At 37.0% G+C, this 17,582-nt stretch overlaps 1 protein-coding gene across 2 annotated transcripts in view; it reads right to left on the bottom strand.

Annotated features, from left to right (window-relative positions):
• The window catches only part of NEGR1 (neuronal growth regulator 1), a 550,020-nt gene that overhangs the window by 7,451 nt on the left and 524,987 nt on the right, over positions 1 to 17,582 (bottom strand). The window lies entirely within an intron of this gene.

Genomic DNA, 17,582 nt, shown 5'->3' with positions numbered 1-17,582 from the left:
TTTCCTTCAACATATATCATTGTTTGATATTGTCCTAAAATAATATCATTGTTTATTTTCTACTTATGAAGTAACTCAGTGCAAGTAAACCATTAAACATGGTTAAAGCAAAATACGGAGATGTTAGGTTTCTCAGTTCAGCAAGAGGCACATCCTCCCAATTTGGAGAAAGCTCGGCCCCAAATTAATGGACATTAATTATTTTGTCCTTCAGTAGAGAGACAGGTTGCTGCTGGTTCAGCCCAGTTCAGCTGAACCAGTAGTGGCGGCAGCGGTAGGTTCTGCCCACCTGCCTGGATGCTTCTGTGCATGTGCAGAAGTGTTGCACACGTGCGTGCACGCGCACACGAGCAAACAGGTAGTAAACCAGTTAGCAACCCACCACTGCTTCAGTAACTTTAAATGAACCTCCTCTGATTATCTCAATAAATGAGGGATATTCTTTCAACTAGCATGAACTCACACCATAAAGATCTTTAAAGCTCAAACCAGCACTTTGTATTTTTTCAGAAAAAAACCTGCACCTACTGTAATGCTCTTAACTCAAAGGAAGGAAAAGCTGTTCTCGGCATTTTGACTATTAGGAAATATTCAGACATGTTCACCAGGTTTTTCCCCCCTGTGGTATGTTCTAGCAGAATGAAGTTGACAAAGATTTTGGAATCATCTTATTTATAGAACTTTGACTTCTCCATCTGAATTATAACCAATTGACTTGTGAAACGAGAACACAAACTTTATTCCTTATTACAATGCAATATTAGGTTTTCTGCTTGTACTGGAGGTATGCAGTTCTCTTTATTGTAGTATACAGATGGTTCAAATACAAATTTTTAACATAGTAATGCCATAGTATTCCAACTTATTTAGGAAAATGCAGAGTTCAAGGTACCTGAAGAAGTAATCTGTCAAATATTTGTAGAAATAAGAACATCATCCCAGATGAAAAGTATTTGAAACTTCTTTGGTGACAATCTGGGATTACTTTGTTTCCTTTGCTTAGTCATTCTTCTCCATTAGAGTTAAACTCAGATTTCAAGAATTATTTAGTAATGCCTTTTCACGATATGTATTAAATATAGCTTTGATTGCATGGATAATCTGTCCTCCGGGAACAACATTCCTATCTTCTTGCAAGGATTGCCACTTGAGTTCCTGGCAATAATTTGCAATGAGCATTTCTTTGCCAAAATTTATACAAGCTTGGCCTTGTGACACGTTGTTATTATAAAAAAGGAGAACAATTGTTCAGACTTAAGATGGTACTGAGGCTGTAACTGATCAGAATAACAGGAAGGCCTCTTACTGAAAACTGTTGCTCATTAAAAAAGTTATGAAAAATCAACCCTTATTTAACTATCTGAAAGTAATCTGAAAAGGAACAAAACATTTTGAGAACATGATCCTTCATTAGGCTCCAGGCAACTTGTATTAAAATGGGTTTATTGTTAAAAGATGTGAACAGTGGTTCATAACAGTGTTAGGGGAGAGGTTCTTAATGAATGTAAGGTAGAATCTCTATTAAATTTTCTGTGACAGGTTATAATAGGACACAATAAAGAAATATATTTATTTTAATATGCCATGTACCATGATTTCTGGTTACATTATGTCTGAGAAATAGAGTCTTTGTGTGTGAGACAGAACTACCTCAATTTTGTAATCTTCTTGTCAGTCCTCTTGTGTAGAGAATATGATAGGGGCATTTTATTCCTTGGACAATGGCAATAGTACTTAGACTTATATACCGCTTCACAGGGCGATACAGCCCTCTCTAAGCAGTTTACAGAAGTCAGCATATTGTCCTCAACAATTTGGGTCCTTATTTTACCCACCTCTGAAGGATGGAAGGCTGAGTCAATCTTGAAAATAACTTATACTGAACCAATGGTGGAACCTTTGCCACATTTCTCAGAATCAGATCATGGTCTTCAAGAAACGATGAAGCATGAAAGCCAGCTGGGTAACTTTGGGTCAGGCATTTCCTTACCCGGTTGTTGTAGGAAAATAAGAGATGGGAGTAGAAAATAAAGGCATAGACTTCCCCATCTAGTTCGGTTTGCCAAATTGATCTTTTGCATGTGGAAGAATAACAAAAAAATGCTTTCTTGCCAACAGCATTGAACAATCACTGACACCTGAATAAAACATGTTATTGAAATATATCTTTGCTAAGCAACCTGGAATCCAAGCAAATCGGCAGCTTGTGTCCCTCAGTTAATTAAAGATATTAGCCTATCACATAGACACATTCAATTTAGCCAGACTCTCTTCGTTCTCTGAAGTCTGAATGAATTTTATATCTTTCCACCCATGCAGGTGATACGTTTTGGATTTATCTGTAAGAAATGTAACTGCTAGCTCCACATATCTATAAATGTTACCTACATTTCTTCAAATTTACTGAAAATCCCATGATTTAGGGTTAGTGCATTGAGCATAGTAGATTATGGTAGGTTCCCTGTTCCAACAGAGACTGTGTTTCAGCAATATTGTTTCTTGTACTCAAATTGTTCTTGCATCTCAGTTTATTCTCTGATCCCAACTTTTTAGTCACTTCTTTGTCTTCTGAATTGTTATTTGATCTCAACTATTGCCTTTTCTCATAACTCAACCTTCTCTGGTTTGTTTTTGATCTGTAATTGTTAAAGTTTAATACATCAGGATGGGGGAGACTGTCACGATTTCTGATTTCTTGCTTAGATCTAAAGCTGACAGTAAAGCTTATTCAAGAGATTTCTAAGTTCACTCCAGCAATCTGTGGGGGTGATAAGACACGGCGGGTTTCAAACTAAGGTCTTGTCTAAAATATGTAAACCAAAATAACCCAAATCACATTGAGAATCCTGTAATTTAAGATCTAATATATGGAGAAATAATAACAGCTTAAAATATACTACTTTGATGGGAATGAAGATGACCTTGTAAAATATATTTCTTTGCTTACCCTGTTTCCCTGAAAATAAGACCTCCACAGATAAGAAACCCAATCAGGCTTTTGAGCACGTGCGCTAAAATAAGCCCTCCCCCCAAAATATTGCAACACAGCAGTAGCCATGAGGTGACCACGCTCACTGCCTCCTGTACCTCAAAAATAATAAGACCTCCCCCAAAATAAGGCCAAGTGCTTATTTCAGGGGTGAAAAGAAAATAAGACCTTGTCTTATTTTTGGGGAAACATGATACTAGTTTTGTCTTTGCAATAGTTGCATGACATCAGGAAACTTTTAAAAAAAAGTATTATACATTTCATTTTTGGGGGGTTAAATGCAGAAGTATAAAAATGATGCAGGATGGAGGAAGAAACAAGCATAATATTGGTATTATTCCGTAGGGATTCTTTAAAACTTACAGTTTGGGCCCAAAATTAGTTGTGGAAGTTATTCAACTGAAATAAGAACAAAGGCAACAGATACTTAGGTCTCCTGAGAGAAAGAGAAGTGTGCAGGAACTTTTAAATGGCAATTGTTCCATTCACAGGGAGGCAAGGCAAACAAGCTATAGACAATTAGGGGAGATATACCAACAGGAACACCTCATAAGGTACCATAAAGAACAATACATTAAGCATTGTTCCTCTTCTTGTATGGGATCAATCACGGGGCAAGAAACTGCCCACTATGACCATAGACAGAGCTGCAAAATGTCTGTGTGTATGTCTTGTTTCATACAAAGCAACTGGTTACTTTAAAACTTGAGATTTATACATTTCTGTGTATTTTCTTTTATGCTTCAAAGTCAGAGACACACATTAATTAATTCCAGTACTCTAGAAGCAAAAATGCAGGATCAAAACGTTGTCTTTATCCACATTGTGTAAGGAAGGATTTGGTGGGTTATTGTAAGTCCTATGGATTTATAAAATAAGGCTACAATTAAAGTAGCCTCCTGGCTCAATAAGATTATATTTAAGTTTCATACAGTCATTGGTAATCAACTTCCAGACTGAATAACAAATGTTTGATACCAAATATCCACAACACCCTTCAAGAGTAAAGTAAAATAAAGATGAAAATCAAAGTCTGACCTCAATTTTGCAAGAAGCCCCAGATATAAAATACTGGCAAAGAAGGTGAAGTAAGCAAGGTTGAAGTTGTTAGGCAAATTAAATAAAATCAAAGTTGTCAAAATAAATTAAGCAGTGTAAATTCATTGAAGCAAATAAAAGAGAACATTTTAAAATTGGCCCAAGTCAATTTCATCTCATTTTCTGCCAATGATTACAACCTTTAGATTTTTATCCATAGATCTGAATAGCTTCCCACATTTCAGATAAAATCTGTGACCTTCCTAAAAGAGGAAACCTGCGATTTCGGGCGAACCGATTAGAACAGGCAGAATACCACCTCTGAATAATATGCTAAGGTATTTTGAAGACTTCACTGCAGTAGTTAGTGGTCGGCAGTTAGTTAGCAATACCAATAGCATTTAGACTTATATACCACTTCATAATGCTTTACAGACCTCTCTAAATGGTTTACAGAGTCAGCCTATTGCTCCCAACAATCTGAGTCCTCATTTTACCCATCTCAGAAGGATGGAAGACTGAGTCAACCTTGAGCCTTGTGAGATTTGAACTGCCAAACTGCAGTCAGCCGCCAGTCAGCAGAAGTAGCCTAGTGTACTGCACTGTAACCATTGCACCACCAGGGCTAGTTAGAGCATCCCTTTGAAGCTGCTTCACAAACTAATGCAGTCTCCTCATTTGAAGAGTGAAGGGTGGCATCTGCATTGCTTTCACTATTTGGTTTGATTGGACAAGGGACTAGAAAAAGCAGCTAACAGAGAACACGCTGATGTTTACTGTAAACAATGTTCGAATTCTCCTGGAAAACTAAATTGATTTTGGCTAATACATAAGCACTAGCTTGCTGGTATTGCATATGGCTAACAAGCAAGCAAGAAGTGGCTTAGCAGAGCAGGAACAGAGGTTCAGTTCAGTTATTGACTTTGATCTTGGACTGGTGGATGCATATGAAATTTTAAAAATGTAAGAAAGCACTGATGGAATACACTGCTAGAAAAAGCATGTAGACATATACACTGCTTCATAGTGCTTTACAGCACTCTCTGATCAGTCTACAATGTCAGAATATTGCCCCCAACAATCTGAATCCTCATTTTACTGACCTCACATGGAAGGCAGAGTCAACTTTGAGCTCCATCAGAATCAAACTCTTGCATCCTAACCATTGTGCTACACCTTTACCTACAGTTCCACTAATGCTAAAATTCTTCTGACTTCTACTGTTTTGCTTTTGTTCTTTTTCTGGCTTTCAAAAACTTCCAAACAAATGGAGGGTTTTAAAAATTGCTTAGAAAACTTATAGGGAAGCATACATTTTTTCAACATATTACATTCCAATTGTTCAAAATTTGTATTTTTTTTAGATAGCATCAGATATTTGTGGATGAAATCAAAGCCTCGGGACTCCAACCCTATTTGTTGGACATTTGGCTATTTTGTGGTATTAATTATCATTTGTAACTGAGTAGGTGGGATGCTATGAAATTTTGGTTTTCTGAACAAGGATGATCAAGCCAAATGTGGTTTTAATGATGCCAGAATGTTGATATTAAGCCTGTCCGTATCTATAACATCTGAGCATTTTAAGTAAGATGCCATTATCAACAGTAGTTAGGGAGACAATCACTGTACTTATTCATTCATTTATATTTATTTATTTATCAAATTTATATGTCATCTTGCGGTGTGAGGTGACATTTTAACTAGATCAATAGTTACAGACAAAGTTAACCGTACAAATAGAATGACTTTTTCACCATTCTCCACCACAATGGAGATTGCTCCACTATATTATCCTTGCCAATATATTTGAAGAAGAAATCAAAGGAAGTGGCTTTGCAAACTTGATAATCCATTCCAAAGCCCAACAATTCACTGATATACAATGTACTAATTATTATGGACAGTTTAAAACTATAATGTTTTAGTCCATGAATGAGTCAGCAACTGTTCACTATCTACTATCAATAGTTGATTCCCTTATTCTCTTGACTGTGTGGAGAACCATTGGGGTTGACTACCCATTTCTACTGACCAACTTTCTTGTATAGATCTCCATATTTCTAATACTAACTTCACCTGGGCCTAAATATTTTATTTCTCTAACATTTGCCATCATAGATTATATGAAGAAGAGAGTATTTTCATTCCTGAGTGCTTCAAAAAAAGATTTCCCCTCCTATTCTTCTTGCATACCAAAGGGGAACACAACCAGGCAGTTCAAAATGACAATTGCCACTGATGCACACACTTTGAGTAGGAAATAGTAATTGAATTTTTCATAGCTGAGGAGATTTCGCCGGCTGACATTCACCCCTGAATGAGGAAAGTATACAAACCTCCATGTTGTGAATGTTGGATGCATTCTTTGAGCACTGAGTTTAAAGCTAGACCTTATGGCAGCCAGCAGGAATAACTATTAACAAAGAGAATGCACAGATCACAATTGAACTGGTCTGCAAAGGCTGATGACCCGCATGATACAATTTGAAAAGAAATCTCTGTATTAGAAGTTTAGTGACTAACTAGCCACTAAAACCATACGGACAGAAAGCTGTGATGCTAACAAAAAAGCATGGCGTTCTCTCAGATCCTAAGAATAACGACATCATTCTGGAAAGTCTCTATCCATAGTGAGGAAGACTTAAAAGGAAGCAACATTTTTTTGTAAAAATAAAAGATTAAAAAGCAGCTGTCTTACGTGTGACTATATTATGATGATGTTTTGGAACACTCAGGAAGTATCACTAAAGAATCAATCTCATCAAACTCTATGGGCTTTTTTTCCTTATTAAGATTTGTTGAGGCTTTCACATACTTTTATGTGGTAAGGAATTGCTTGTTAATTTACCAATTAATACTAAACTAAAGCAAAAAAATAGCACAGTCAAAAGATATAATAAAATCATTCAGAACTCCAATTCTCTCTCTTTTTCATTAAAATTAATCTTAATGTTGAAGTTTCTCCTGTCATCTATCTATCTATCTATCTATCTATCTATCTATCTATCTATCTATCTATCTATCTATCTATCTATCTATCATCTATCTATCAATCAATCTATCTATCTATCATCTTTCTATCATCTATCATCTATCTATCTATCTATCTATCTATCTATCTATCTATCTATCTATCTATCATCTACCTACCTACCTACCTACCTACCTACCTATTTATCTATCTATCCATCCATCCATCCATCCATCCATCCATCCATCCATCCATCCATCCACTAAATCTATGCTATTTAACTCATCTATCTTTAGCCTATTTTTCATTCAAATTAATCATAATGTTGAACTTTAGCATAGTAAGTTCTTTTAGTCCTGGTTCTCTTAAAGTTACCAGAGCATAGAACTACATCCCAACAGACTATTTTCCTTGGAACAATCCTCATAAAAATCAATAGAGCTTATATTGAGTTTATTACAAAGTGCAGCTAGGCTCCATGTTTATTTTGTAATACTGCATTAATCGCCATTGCAAACAAAAATACTTTAATGTTTATTAATTAAAGTCCCTTTTAAAGCTTAGACGAGTACAAAACACATGAGATATAGTAATATTAATAGGAGAAAAGCAGAAAGGTGCATCATATTCTGTTTTCTTTGTGGTTGTACAGTCCCCTGAGTTGGCAATTTAATTGTGTTTTGAATAGCAGACTTAAATTCAATTCCTCATTCTCCTTGTACGAGGAAATCAGTGGCACAGCTGTCACCCACTTGACAGTACTTGCTTCTTATTATGCGCAGAGTATGAGATGAACAAAACACAATTTTTACTCCACATGGAGAACTTTTACCAACTACCTTCTATTTCCAAGAACATAAAATTAGCCCCCAATTCAAAAAAAACTTTTGTTTGTACAAGCAGTACTTTCAGTTATAAATCTCAGCAATCAAAAGCATTCTTAAAGATGCGGAAGGAAGAGAACAGTGGGGTAGTTTTAAATATTATGTCTTTTGATTACAAAGGAAAATTAAATTAGAAATTGGCATGACAAACCAACTTTTGATTTATATCAAAAATCAAGCCAAAAAGATCAAACACAATGAAAGATTGTTTTTTTTTTAAAAAAAAATCATATTTAAATAGTTAATCTGTGTAGGAGGCAATTGAGATTGTTGTGATTTCTTCCACAAAGATAAAGAGAAAATTACACAAATCCACTTTTCTCTGTATGGTGGAAGTTTAAAATCACATCCATTTGTAAAAACACAAATGCACCAATTTCTACGATTTATCCTTCGTTTGTTTTTAAATTGTGCTATTTAGGAAGGGTAGTTTCAAGTAAAGAAATGAAATATTTAGATGCCTTCTATTGCTGCAACATCAGACAACTCTTATGCACCAAGAAGAAAAATAAGACTGCAGTTGTTTGAAATGTACAACTTTTTGTTAGGTTACCTGTTACACTAGCAGCATTACTTTATCTTAGAATTTGTGATGGGCGGCAAGTTGACTTTATTGCCTGAACTGGAAGACATAAATCTTCAAAACCAAAAGAAATCAGCAATTCATTTTATCTCCAAATGTACCAAAGTTCTCAGTATATGCTAACATATGTTCAAGTCAAGTATATGACACTATATTAGTAATATAATATGCATGCATTATGGACTGTGATAGCAGATGGATATATGCTGTATTGCTATTCCTTTGTTAATAAGACCTATTACAGCTGGATGGTGCAATTTCACTGGTAGAAAATAAAAGCTTAAGAAGTTTCATTTTTTGGAATTACACTATGAGCTGCCTTACTTTGTTCCATGACAGTTAATCTTGATATTAATTCCTTTCATACATGAACATATGGAAGTGATTTATATTTCCAAAAAAGCCCAATCAAAATACATTTTCAAGTTATTTATTTATTTACTTACTTAATTACTTATTAAATTTCTATAGTGGCAAGTGAGCCGTGTGGTGAACAATCAAAACAATTAAAAAGAATTATAACATAACATACATTAAATATATATGCCAGCTAAGAAAAAAAGTATCATCATAGATGTCAACCTAGCTAGGAAACAGGGCCCCTTCATATCCTCGGGGCCTCCAGCCTAGGCACAAAGCCAGGTCTTCAAGAGAAATTGTCTTTTAGACTATTATGTGAATACTCGAAATAAAAATACGAATATTTAAAAAATCCAAAAATATGATTATTACCTGCCACTGAAAAGTTGAGCTTTATTGGTAAGACTGCTTGTATGAAACTGGGCCCACCAATGCTCTTAAGCCTAAATATTTCCCACTAATTAAGTAGGGTCTATTTTCTTGGACTGGATTGCTTCCAAGTAATATAAAACGATGCTCATAAATGTGCTGTATGTAGATAAATTGTAATTTTTTTTATCAGATTCTACAGACTTTATCATATTCTATAGGAATAGTATCTCATTTGTCTTGCATACAGTATTACAAATACCCATAGTGTTCTTCTTTTAGTAGGAATAAATATAACAGGAAAAAAATGTTTGATGAATCCATATTTACTGGTTGTGATTTGCAACGACATTTTAAATAGAAAAGTTCCACAAAAGAGTAACAGCACAAATATTGTGGTTTGCCAGGATCAGAATACTAAATTTGCTTGCTCTGTTTGGGGTATTTCTACTAGATAATTGTTCTATCAGCCATTTACCATGCTATATCGCTATTCCCAAAGATGGTACTGGGACAGGGTAAGTATGGACCACCTCAAAATCCAATTGTCAAGCCTGAAGCTGACCTGGCTGAAGCAATTTCCTTTTCTTTGGGGGGGGGGGGCTTTCCTATCAGAATTTCTTTCCACATGGCTTCAGATTGAAATATTCAATCACTTTAAAGCTTTTGGAGATGGAAGGGGGAGAGATAGATGTGGGTTGTAGCCTACCGATGAGTCAGGAACATTTCAACGTCTGGCTGGCCAGAGGAGGAGGAGGAGAGACATAACCAGGCAACTAGCTAGTATTGGACAATGTGATTTATTGTTTTGAAAAAACAGGAAACTTTTCTTTTAATGTGGTGGAAAGCGCGGTAATATTTAGAATTGGCTTTCCACCACTAGTGCCAAAATGATGTCTCCTAATAAAGCTGTTTTTTGGGAAATCAACTTGCCTCGAGATCTACCTACAATGGGTTATTACTTGAAATGCTGACACCAATGCCTTGTCTCAGGCAGCAGAAAATCAGTATTGGTGTAGGACCAAAATGAAATAAATATATTGGCTGGTCTTAAGCCATAGACAAGGTTGCAGCAACTCTACTGGCTGTAGCATTGTGAAGAATAAAGCTACGGTACTCTTTGAGGAGTTGGCTACAACTCAATGAAACATAATAACAAACATGGAAGTTTACAATTCAAGTGATTCCTGAAGAAAATGTTTTATTTATGAGCTCCACATTCAATCACTTTAAAACTTTTAGAGATTCTCTTCAAAGTCCCTCAAGACAAATGATATCAGTTCATTCTTTCCCAACTTATCCTCTCTATGTCCGGTAGGGTTAGTCCAAGAATTTCCGGTAAGCATGCCCAATAGCTATACTTGTTGAGAATTATGCTGAAGCATCCTTATATTGTATCTGGCTAGGTTGAGGAAGGACAAATAACATTCTTGCTGTATGCTTCTTCCTTAATGCACCAATATGAATAAAAGTTGACTAGATAAGTGGATTATTCTTGTACAACCAGAATGAATAAATCTGAAAACACTAATAAGCGGAGCTCTTGGGGAGATAAATTAGGATCCACTGAATATAAGGAATACAATATAATGAACAGGAACACTCAGTTGGCACTATGTATACTGAACTTAGCAAAGTTACAAAATTGTTACACTAAAAACAGAACACACAAAATTGTGACTAAGAAAAGAATAGCGAAAATCTATCTGAAAACAGAAACTTTCCATGGAAGGACACCTTGTTGCCATCCACTGGATAAGGACACTAAGCTCAAATTGTGTACTTCAAACAGACTTATTGTATACCTTAAAATTTCATATTTTCTACATCCACCTCTCCAGACTAAACAAGTAGGAAGGGCAGCTCTTTTTCACTATTTTGTTTTCTAAAGAAGCTTGTGATATTGCATTATTCTAGTATCAACTGTGTAAAGCACACTAGGCACAGAACGTATATCTGAGATATTTTTCATCAAGTTTACATTATAAAAATTATTTACGATTCCCATAACTTTCATATAGTCCTTTATATGGGACACTTCTTGTATATGTACTTGTACATGGATTATCATTGGCCTATAATGACAGTTTATAAACTACTAGCCTTAATCTATCCCATTATAAAAATGAAATACCATTGTTGCCTATGGCTTAACATACTTTGTATAATTTTTAAACATTTATACGACACTCAAAAATTCATCCTGCTATTACGGACAGATGATTTATGCATAGACTAGTCAGCCAGACTAGTCAGTCAGACACTCAATGCCTGGAATTCATTTTCCAGCTGCTCTATAACTGAACCAGAATCCTATTTTATAGAACGAAAGGAATAATTGTGTTGGCATTAAACAAAGCTATTATATTCTAATTCTTAACTGCTAAAGCATGAGAGTGTAAACTGCAGCAAGTGTCATGTGCAAACAATTGTTTAATGGAATATCTTTAGCAAATGGGGCTTGCTATACAAATAATAAGCTTCAGCCAAGTGGGAGTTTGCCATAGCTGATATTTTCCAGAAATTAATGTAAGGACAAAATATCTAATAATGAGATATGTCTATTTTATTAACAAAAGCGGTATTCAACGATTGGTGAGGAAACCATGTGGCTTTTGAATTGCAATTTTATTTTATGCTATTTATTTATTTACAACATTTTATAGCTGCCCATCTTCCAACCAACTCTGGTAATTCAATTGGAAGTGATGAAATACAGTAATTATGTGTTTTGCTCACAAATACTATTTTACATTATTTATCAAATACATGTAAAGATAAGGAACATTCTGTCTGGATGGAAACTGTTAACTTTCCTAACAATGTTCTGACATAAGAACGAAAAGAAAGTAGAAAATGTGGGTGTTCATATTGCTTAACAGAATACAGAACAAGTCCTGAGTCTTGTAAATGTATAATTACTATGTTTTAAAATAAGGTAGTCTTTTCAGAGAGAGAACAAAAACTGAAAGGATTTGGTAACATATTATTTGTTACATTAATAACGTAGAATTCCTTTATCCTCAATCATTGGAGCATCCTATTAATAAATGAAGATCCCCTATAGGAAAGGCATCTGTTTTATTCTTTAGAGGACAATACTTATTATATTGGAAGTAGCAACAATATTATTCTTCATGACTTCCTGGCCAGTAGGTTATCACTGTGTATAATGTAATTTTTTCAGCATGGTTCTGTCCATCTGTCATGAATGCCTTGCCTTGCATATCTTTTTAGAAGAACAATTATACATATTATTTGTTTTAGCACTATACATTTATAGGAATGGGATGGATGAAAATAGCTAAAAATATATTTCCTCTTAAACTAAATCTATACATACAGATGTCTGAGGGGATTGAACATACCTTTCTTTAAAAAATCAACATGTGCTTAATGGAACAGCATTTCCATTTAGTGTTGTCCAAATGTGACGGGACTTCACTCCTTAAATAAGGGAGCTGAACATGGAGCACACCAACTTGGAAAAGACTTGTTATAATGAAAGTTATCCCTGCCAACATGATTGTAATTGTGGGGAGCCTTTCCCCAATCACTGTATTATCTGTCAAGAAGAAGTAACCTTTCATTCTTCTGTAGTTTATTCACAAAACAAAACTTAGAAACCTTACCACAAAAGTCCAAGCAGCTTTCAGATGTATTTGTTATAAACTCAATGTCAGGATTAAAACAATGTTAATTTCTTACAGATTAAAAAAAATGACTTGCTTTCATAATGAGCATTTGTCAATAGGGATATGGACAAATAGGGAGCGTTTCGAGATTTTATAAGATATGTAGTAAGCAACAAGTTGCGAAGAGAAATCCAAACAAATTTGATTAAGGAAATAACCAGAAGTTCAATTCCACAAATGGCAAAAGAAATAGGACTACACTACTATTGGAAAGACACAGGTTGAGATATGAACACTAATAATAAAATACTAGTCAAACTTAATTAAAATTAGAGCATTATGTTAAAAATGTAGTGATAATGATAAAGTTAGATAAATAATGGATAATGATAATAATGTATACATATGTGTTTGATAAGAGGAAATTTGGTATAAATTTTTAAATGGTGAAAAAAGGGGAAAAAGTAAGTTAAACATAGTTAAACTAAATGACTGATAATGATAATAATGTAATAATTTGTATTGACATGATAAAAGGGAAAATTGGATATAAATTGTAAACAATGATTAAGAAAAGAAGTTTAAAAATTTTGTTAAAATTAGAGCATTATGTTAAAAATGTAGTGTTAATGGATAAAGTTAGATAAATAATTGATAAGGATAACAATATATATATATATATATATATATATATATATATATATATATATATATATATATATATATATATATATATATATATATATATATATATATATATAATGTATTGGTTTGATAAGAGAAAATTTGGTAAAAAAATTTAAATGGTGAAAAAAGGGGAAAAAGCAAGTTAAACTTAGTCAAACTATCATTAAATAAATGACTGATAATGATGATAATGTAATAATTTGTATTGACAGGATTAAAGGGAAATTGGATATAAATTGTACACAATGATTAAGAAAAAAGGTTTAAAAACTTTGTAAATTTGGTATAAATTTTTAAATGGTGAAAAAAGGGGAAAAAGTAAGTTAAACACAGTGTCAGGCCTGTAATTATATTCTTTTTAGGATCTTTGGCCTGCCACACTTTTTAATAATTTTCTATGCTGTTTCAATAGTGTAGTAGTTGGGAGGGGGGAATAGAAAGGAGTAGAATTGTAGAATGGATTGTTGACATTCTTTTGTAGAAGCCAAGGTCATCTTTTGTCTCCGCACATCGACACCTGGCCGGAAGAAGATGGGTGTACATGCCAACGTGGAAGATGATGATTGGAACATGTGATGGATTTGTGGGTGTGGGGAGAGATCATGAACTTTAAACTGGGTGAACTTACAGGATGTAATTCAGAGTTGAAATTTCCATAGCTGTACTAACATGCCTGTGGAATAAATTGCACCATTAAGGATGTTTTGCCTTGGACAATGATTTATTTCTGCATGGTATTTAGAACCCTAACATTATTTCAACTCTCTACTTTAAAAATATTTCACTAGCTCCCTCCCCCTACCAAGGGGGAAGGGCTGGTGATGGAAGATCTGGTGATGTGGGTCTCGGCATTCCCAATGCTGACCGGGACAGCGTAAATATCAGTGAAGAATAAATGAGAAGCTTTTGGTGATAAGAAGAGGAGTACGGAACTTCAAAGCCAATGGAATGCTGTTTCCAGTTTAATTGCATCTGGAGGAATGCAGGAGGAGACGCGACAAGACGAAGGAAATCTCAGAAAACTTCTTCAGCAAACTGTGAGTGCATGCTCCCCCTCCTTCCCCCCCAGCTTAGAAGCAAGATTGGGAAAAAAAACACCCTTAGAACGGAGGTTTGGGCTCCTTCCAGACAGCAATAAATAAAATGGCTTATCACCATGCAACTAGCTGGAAGAAAGATTCCCTTTCAAAATGGGAATTTCAAAGGAGGCAGGAAGAAGGAATTTTTCCAGCATCTGTCACTTGTAAGCCACCACAAATGGGGCTGCAACCAGTAAATGAAGCAAATTGGGCAGTAAATTGGGCTTTCCTCCCAGGACTTGGATGGAAGAGATGCTACTTACAAACTCCTTTGCCATCAGCATGGGGAAATGCTCCAAGCCAGCAGAGGGCACCTACTTGGCCCATAACTCCTCCAAGCCAGCAGGAGGGTACTTGTCACGTAAAACCCCTTAGCCAGCCATCATTGGTTGAGCTGCAACCTGTGAAGCAGGCAACCCAGGGATGGGTCTTAACCCCAGGTCATGGATGGGAGGGATGCCAGTGGGCACCTGCCCTCCCTCAGCAGATGGCACCATGGCAGAAAGCTGGGCAGTGGCCAACCGAGGGATTGACCTCCCCACCGGTTCCAGTCTCCCCTGCAAAGCCCCAAAAGGTTCTTACCAGACCTTCCTACAGAGAAGAAATCTCCATGGAAGATGGGATTACCAAACAGAGGCCTGCATTGTGGATGGCGGGAAAATGTGCACCTGCAAGGCCCCAAGTGGTTCTTACCCCACCTTCCTACAGAGTAGCAATCACCAACATGGAAGAAGGGATTACCAAAACCAGGCCTGCAAGATGGGAAGCGGGACAAGGTGCATCTGCAATGCCCCAAAGGGTTCTTACTCCACCTTCCTACAGAGAAGCAATCTCCACCATGGAAGAAGGGTTTACCAAGGGGGCAGCTGCAAGTTGGAGAGCAAGGCAGTGTGATGAAACGGTTCCTGAGTTTAGAGATGTAACTAGGTTCCATTCCTCGTGGGGCCCAATTAAATGCCACCATTGTTGTCAACTTGGCCACAGAGCGTCAGAGTGTTTGGCTCCAGCCCCAATGCCACAAACGTGCGCACCAACCACCACGGTGGTAAAGAGAGGGCCCCAGATGCCAGCACAGAAAAGTCATATGGGCAAACGACCTCTGGAAGAGGATCCCCAGCTTAAGGTGACAAAGAGTCCTACCAAGGGGGAGGCCTCCGAGGAGGGAATTGCCGAAGAACAAACGTGTGTACCAATTGCCACGGTGGTTAAGAGAGGGCCCCAGATGCCTGCACAGAAAAGTCATCTGGGCCAACAGCCTCTGGAAGAGGATCCCCAACTTAAAGTGACGAAGTGTCCTACCAAGGGGGAGGTCTCAGAAGAGGAAAAGGGCAAACAATCTCCGGAGGAGGATCCCCAACTTAAGGTGACAAAGAGTCCAACTAAGGGGGAGGCCTCGGAGGGGGAAATGCCCAATCGACCTTGGGAAGAGGATCCTCAACTTCAGGTGATGAAGAGTCCTACCAAGGGGGAGGCCTCGGAGGAGGAACAAGGCCAACCGTGGATGATTGGATCCAAGAGCCCAGAACCTACAGCACCTGCAGCAGAGAGCCCGAAACGGCCATGGGAAGAGGTCGCAATGGACTTCATCATGGAACTCCCAGACAGCAGTGGGCATAAAGTAATTTGGACTGTTATTGATTTGTTTTCTAAGCAGGCACACTTCATTGCTTGCTCAGGATTGCCATCCGCAAACGAAATAGCGAAAATGTTTGTGAAACACATTTATCGCCTGCATGGAGTACCCAAGAAGATCATTTCAGACCGTGGAGTCCAGTTCACAGCCAAGTTCTGGAGAGAGGTCCTGAGATCCATTGGGTCCACACAAGAACTGAGCTCAGAGGTTCAGCCCAGCATGAACGGCGCAGCAGAGGGAGCCAATGCGGTGGTGGAACAATACATCCGGTGTTTTGTGGACTATCAGCAAGACAACTGGTCGGACTTGCTACCCTTCACCGAAGTGGCGGACAACGATGCGGTCCACAGCAGCAGAGGATTAGCGGGTTTCCAGATTACCAGTGGCATGGAAGTTGTTGCCATGCCTGAGTTGCCTAGAGAACCTCCTTCTTTCATGTCTTTGAGTGAATGGATGGACATGCTAAAGAAAGGATGGGAGAATACGAAGAAGGCTCTAGCAGTTGCGGCAGAAGCCTACCAGAAGCAAGATGATCAACGTCGCTCACTCCTAAACCCCTACTGTGTGGGGGACAATGTTTTTGTATCTACCAAATACATAAGATTAGAAATGCTTAGCAAGGAATTGGGTCCAAAATTTCTAGGTCCATTCCCAATAGTGAAGATAGTTAACTCAGTTACAGTTCAACTCAGTCTACCCAGAAGTCTAGGGGAAATTGACCCAGAATTTCATTGTAGCTTGTTGAAACCAGTAATTGGGTCTAACAGAAGAGCATTCACCCAAGCTCAATCTCCTCCTTTAGTGATGGAAGGGGAAACACAATCTGAGGTGGAAAAAATTGTAGATTTCAGGCTGAATAGGGGTTGCTTACAGTACTTAGTGCATTGGAAGGGTTACCCTTGGTCTGAAGCTAATTGGGTGAACAGTGGGAACCTAAAAGTGGAGAAGTTAGTAAAGCAATTCAATGGAAAGTTTTCCGAGAAGTCAAGGGGTTCCCCTGGGTGGAGAAGAGGTGGTTAATTTTGTTATGTTAACTTTTATGTTATTCTCTTTGCAGGAAACGTTTTTCTTTTGAGGAGAGGCCGCCTGTCAGGCCTGTAATTATATTCTTTTTAGGATCTTTGGCCTGCCACACTTTTTAATAATTTTCTATGCTGTTTCAATAGTGTAGTAGTTGGGAGGGGGGAATAGAAAGGAGTAGAATTGTAGAATGGATTGTTGACATTCTTTTGTAGAAGCCAAGGTCATCTTTTGTCTCCGCACATCGACACCTGGCCGGAAGAAGATGGGTGTACATGCCAGCGTGGAAGATGATGATTGGAACATGTGATGGATTTGTGGGTGTGGGGAG

Source organism: Natrix helvetica, assembly GCF_964273705.1.
Source record: "Natrix helvetica genome assembly, chromosome: 3".
In the NCBI taxonomy this organism is placed as follows: Eukaryota; Metazoa; Chordata; class Lepidosauria; order Squamata; family Natricidae; genus Natrix; species Natrix helvetica.
This window is presented reverse-complemented; position numbering and strand designations above follow the sequence as displayed.